Source organism: Camelina sativa, chromosome 11 (assembly GCF_000633955.1).
Source record: "Camelina sativa cultivar DH55 chromosome 11, Cs, whole genome shotgun sequence".
NCBI lineage: Eukaryota > Viridiplantae > Streptophyta > Magnoliopsida > Brassicales > Brassicaceae > Camelina > Camelina sativa.
This window is the reverse complement of record NC_025695.1, coordinates 36,588,455-36,594,281: the sequence shown is the minus strand read 5'-3', so window position 1 is coordinate 36,594,281 and position 5,827 is coordinate 36,588,455. Positions and strand designations below refer to the sequence as shown.

Below are 5,827 nucleotides of genomic sequence, written 5' to 3'. Positions count from 1 at the left end.
CTGTACGTATACGCCTTTGATAACTCTCTTAACATGTAATATTCTGATCATATTTGATAACATTCAGTTCATTGTTGACAGATAATATTAGTATTAGAGACTGCATTAAGTCACCACCAACCTGTGATAATATTAGATATGTTAGTTTGCTAAGTAACTTCTTGTGAAGCAACTAGTGATTATATGTGTTACATGTCTTACTTATAGCCGTCATAATTATATGTTAAGTAAGCTTCATGAGTTTCTATTTATTATGAGCAGATAATTTTGATAACATTTTGATCATTGTGATAACATTTTGATAATCCTGATAACATTTTGATCATTAGGAACATATAATTTTCTCTTAACATGTAATATTTTGTATGTATTGATAACACTAAGTTCATTGTTAACAGATAATATTTGTATTAGAGACGGAATCTGTTAAGTCACCACCTAACTGTCTGATCATATTGAATGTTTTACCTCCTTAAACCTGTGTTCTAACATTCTTAACAATTTTAACGGATAAGTTTTTCATGTTACAGTCTCCAATATTATATTGTAAGCCCTTTGTCTGTTCAGTTAAACTCTGACTTCAAAGAATCCATAATTGTACATACACGCCTTTGATAACACTTTTACCATGTAATATTCTGATCATATTGATAACATTATGTTCATTCTTAACAGATAATATTAATATTAGAGACTGGATCTGTTAACTCACCACTTAACTGTCTGATCATCTTGAATGTTTGGTCCTTGCCTATTTTAAGGCCTGACGATCTGTTCAGTTAAACACATACCTTTCTACCGCCTTGAACCTATGCTATAACATTCTTAACAATCTTAACAAATAATTTTCATATTAGTGACTCAATTTGTTTACTAAAACACCTAACATAGTTCTTTGACTGTACCCAAATTGGGTGTAGACGAGCCACATGTTTCGTAATTAAACATGTATGTATTTAAGTTTGATGGTCATTACATTGTTTTCTCCACATCTGGATGAGGCTCCCCTCATCTTGATAATTATACATTTGCAGTTAGAGTTAGGTTATGCACATTGAAAATTTTCTAACCCTAGCCGACTTCCTACTGAAGTGTAGTAGATACCCTTTTGCAACAAGATTTCGTCTGGTAACATCAGGGAAAGAAATCTCCTGCTTGACGTTTACTTTGTAGTAGTTGGACTATTGATTTTACATCATGCTTCACCGTCAAAAAACAGTTCCCTTTTATTGATCTTACAGCTCCTGCCAAACCCATTTACATATATTAGAGCAACCGTATAACACTTTAAAGAGTCATATTTTGGAATTTATTATAACTTTACCAGTATTGGACCGCAACACGTTGCACGGTTGTCCCTAGTGAACGACAGCGTGTGCAATATTTCCGTGAAGTCCGCTGCATATTTGCAAGGTTCCACATTTAATAGGTAAGTTATTATCAGATTAAAGAAAGAAATATCTGTTTACTTACCTTAAACTCGCCCTTTGAAAATATACGTGATTTTCGTGGGCGTCCGGGTGGTCTTCGAACAAAAGGGGGAGCAAGCTTCCCTCCTCCCACAATCGCAGATTTGGTACCATGTGCTTCACACCCACCAATGTATCAACTCTGACCCCTTCTTAAATAGTTGCAGCTATTTCATGTCTACAGAGGATCGTTAGTAGCTGAAACTCTCTGTAAGTGCATGTCCTCTACCACAAATGGACTGCGAAACCTGAATTGTCTTTACCCCTGACCTCATATATGCCATCGCCTATTTTGTACACCATATAGCCTGCTCCCTTTTCAAAATTTTCAGTTACCATTTCATTGACCTTTGGTGGCAATATGTTTTCCTCAAGTTGGGCTGCTTCGTGGCGGAGGGCAAACCAAGTAACTAAAGTTGTTCGGATGGTCTCAAGGATCGATATAACTGGGTAATCGCGCGCCATTGTCAAGACATTGTTCAACGACTCTGCGATGTTGCTTGTCATTACGTTGAAACGATCTCCCACGAAATGAGATCTTGTCCAATGCTCAATACCAATACTCGTTAGGTAGTCTCTGCACATTTGCTTTTCATTGAGTTGATCTCCGCAAAAAGTTTGTTGAAATCAATTAGTTGGTAAGATCTTGCTGCACTTGAAACCAATGATCCCAGAGCCTCGAATTTGAAAATCGCTATGATGTTCCTCTTTAGATGGACGACGCACGCCGCATATGAGGACATGGGATACACCTATAAACATATCAACGCAATAATATGTTATTGGGTAAAAATATTAGACGCTAACAGACTATGGGTATTCTAGTGTTACTGTCATTTGTCTAAACATGATATCTGATAACAGACTATGTGTATTCTAGTGTTACTGTCATTTGTCTAAACATGATATCTTATAACAGATATGGGTATTCTGGTGTTACTGTCATTTATCTAAACATGATATTTGATAACAGTAGTATCAACACATTTTACAACGTAATTGATAAGTCTAATTCATGAAATGACTTGCTACCAAATGGGATTAACTATTGGACCGGTGTTGTGATATTGTGATAGCATAAGCATTAACTATACAGTTGTGAAAAATAGACACTAACATATACATTAATGGTAGCTAATAGCAAAACTGATGGTACCTAATGTATACTTGCGTAGATAGAAGAGTGCCTGTCCGACACAAATACGAAGTCTGCTTTGTGGCACAACCTCCGTCAGCTTGCATAAGAACTACGTCCATGCGTCGTCATTTTGACTGTTCACAATCGCAAAGGCAAGGGGAAACACTTCGAAGTTTTCATCTTGGGCGCTTGCAGCAAGGAGACATCCTCCATATCAGCCTTGTAGGTGAGTACCATCTATGACAATTACCTTCCTCATGTACGCATATCCTTGGATTGATGCGTGGAGTGACAAAAACAGATAATTAAACCGATCAACTCCATTGATATCCAATTCCGTTTCCAGTGCTACATTTGAGTTTGGATTTTTTTCTAAGAGCAGCTTGAAATATGGCTGAACCAATGTGAAGCTTCCTATGGTTGATCCCATGTCATTGTCCATCGTAATCTCCCTTGCCCTCCAGGCCTTCCAATATGAAATGTTTAGGCTGAACTCTTGACGAAATATTTTCCGGAATTCATTTGGCCTCGGTCCTCTACTGACGCCGACATACCGTGTCTTCATTTGCCTTCCAATAACAGCTGTTGTGGCTTGTTTGTGGAAGTCGCCTTAAGCATCGACACTGTAGGTGTGTTGTAAAGTGATGCTTCTAATCTTGAAACGCTCGATGTCATCCATTTTATTTGCAAACACACGCCATGGACACATGTGACTAACACACACAACCAACACCTTCAACGTGCATGATTTAGAGTGGATAAAATGGAACTTCCGACGGATTGCGAGGATTACCATCTTGGTTGTACAATCTTCCTTGTTTTTGAATATTCTCCCTACGAATATTTTGTCGTCTTGGTAATCAGCGTCCTTTAACGTCCTGCTTAGCAAATCTGGACATTACCAACATAAAACAAAAAGTTCTTGTTACACATTATGTTATTGTGTAGCGTGATCAGTAACATGGTTTTCAACTTGTCGAGACTAAAAAATGTTTACCTCCTTCACCCGGATCATCAAAATAAGGCAGTGCATCACTGTCTCACAACACAGTGGGTACCAGAGTATCTCTAATTGCTACCAAAGCCCTGTTGGAGTTCCCGAACTCACAATTCAACTGTACGCCTATCTCCATGGGGTCACCGGTGACAACTCGGTTGGTATTTTCAGCAATGGTGACACATCTAGGTGACGTTAGGGGTGTACCGAGGTGTCCACGTGCATCATTGCAATGGTTTGCCCTATCCTCATCACCTATTAATACATCACTTAGTCAGTAACAAGCAAAACAAATAGCTGTTTAAGTCAAAATATTGTAGTACTGTTGTTACCTGTGTCATCTTGCAGCTCATCAGTTGAGAATATCTCGCTTGATGGTTGTGTGGTAGGCGTAGAGAAGAGCTTATAGACGAGACTGTCATGATATATGGCGGGTTATCAGCTTCTCTAACACCACCTAATAGGGTTAGACGTAATCGGTCATCTTCCTCTGGAGTAGGTTGCAACGGGACCCCAAATTGTAGTACCCTTGCCGTTCTCATTCGCTCCACTGTCTGTTGATATGCCCTCACTAGCAAACTATCGAGACTGATTTGTGTTGCGTTTATTTCCCTCCACATCTTGGACTGGTAGTGTTTGCGCCACACTTCGAATTCCACACTACCATAGGGGTCTTCCGCGACCATTTTTTCTTTGCCCTTTGATGTGGTGAATGTTCTGGCCAATCAGACATCAGCTCCGACTATCTCATTGTTCCCATGTTCGGTAGCAGATGTCTGTGGATGCTCTGTGTTGATTAGTTTTCCTTGATAACGAGGGCCAATGGACTGACCAAATCCATAGGATGAAACCCCGCTGGCTTGGTTAATATCCGTCGGCCACATCAAGTTAGCGCCTCCAGTTGTACTAACTCCACTGTTACGCGTTAACATATTTAATAACGCGTTATCCCAAACTTCTTTTGTTTCCCGCTATTCCAATACTTATCTGATATCTCTTTTATCGTAAATGGGCCCACATCCAAAGGGTTGCAGTAAGTTGGTTCGCTCCTTCTCTTTCCTGCTTTGATAACCTTCACGCGGAAATGAACTTCTTCCAGATCTGCTCGTATCGCCATGAATAGAGTCATATCTTCATCATTTAGGATCTGGATTGGGTTGGCTCGTTTCCAGTCAGGCCCCATCATCCACTTCAGCCACTAGTATGTCAACTCGATCTCGTCCTCCGCCCTTAGATCCATTCGTTCTTTCACCGAACTAGCAACCTTTGCAAATCCATCGGTCTCGCGCAGACGGACAGCTAAGCAGAAACTGTTGGGAGTGGATAAGTGTTCGTAGTGCCCATGTCCATTTCTTTTCCGCTCCCTTCGCACTAGTGGTACAATCAGCGTCATCAATACCCTATAACAGCATATTTGGAGTAAACAAGTTAGCACGGTTCTGGTATTATTATATGTTACAATACAAATTCACAATAAATTTGGAGACGACAAAAAACAAAGAGACGACGCTTTTAATACCCACCTTACTCTTCAATTTTTCTGGGTGTTTATCTGTTAGTTCAGCAAACCTCGTAATACCTTCTGGTTCTTTCTTTTTTCTATTTGTATTATCCACCAAACCATCTAATGTGGTTATAAATAGTCAACCGACTACTTTGGGTATCCCCACAATCCAAATAATATCTACTACAATCATTTCAATTTTACAGAATCTCGCCCCTATGTTGCACGCGGCGTAAAATTTTACAAATACGGTGTATTAAATGCTTTAGTATCTGCCCCATTAGATATAATAAAATATTACCGCATTTAATGCTTCTATAACTCCGACATAAAAAAATTAGATATGTAGGGGGGGTTATAGGTAAAACTAATCGTACGTGCAAAAATTAACTAATGTACAAAGTTAATTTGTTTTTACCAGGACTACAAATTAATTTCACCCTATATTGTTTAGGATATGATTATTCAAATTGTTTAATTTATCTTATAAATAACAATAACATCCTATGAAGTTTAAAAAGTAAAAAAAGTCAACAGTAATAAACTCTTTTTTGATAAAATAAAGGGAGTTTAAAAACGTGTTAAAAAAATTAGAGTTAGACAACTGGTGTCAATACAACGAGGAGATGACCTGTAACCGGCTGGCTAGGTTACCTTTACATACTGAAAACCGACAACTGTGCGGAGTGTTTAGAACTAAAATCAGCTACAGTCTTCTT

At 38.7% G+C, this 5,827-nt stretch overlaps 1 long non-coding RNA gene across 1 annotated transcript; it reads right to left on the bottom strand.

Annotated features, from left to right (window-relative positions):
* Positions 966-2,210, bottom strand: LOC109127575. The gene is made up of 3 exons (XR_002034134.1): positions 1,474-2,210; positions 1,325-1,398; positions 966-1,244 (listed from the first exon to the last, which is right to left on the bottom strand). It is a non-coding gene; the product is annotated as an uncharacterized LOC109127575 (long non-coding RNA).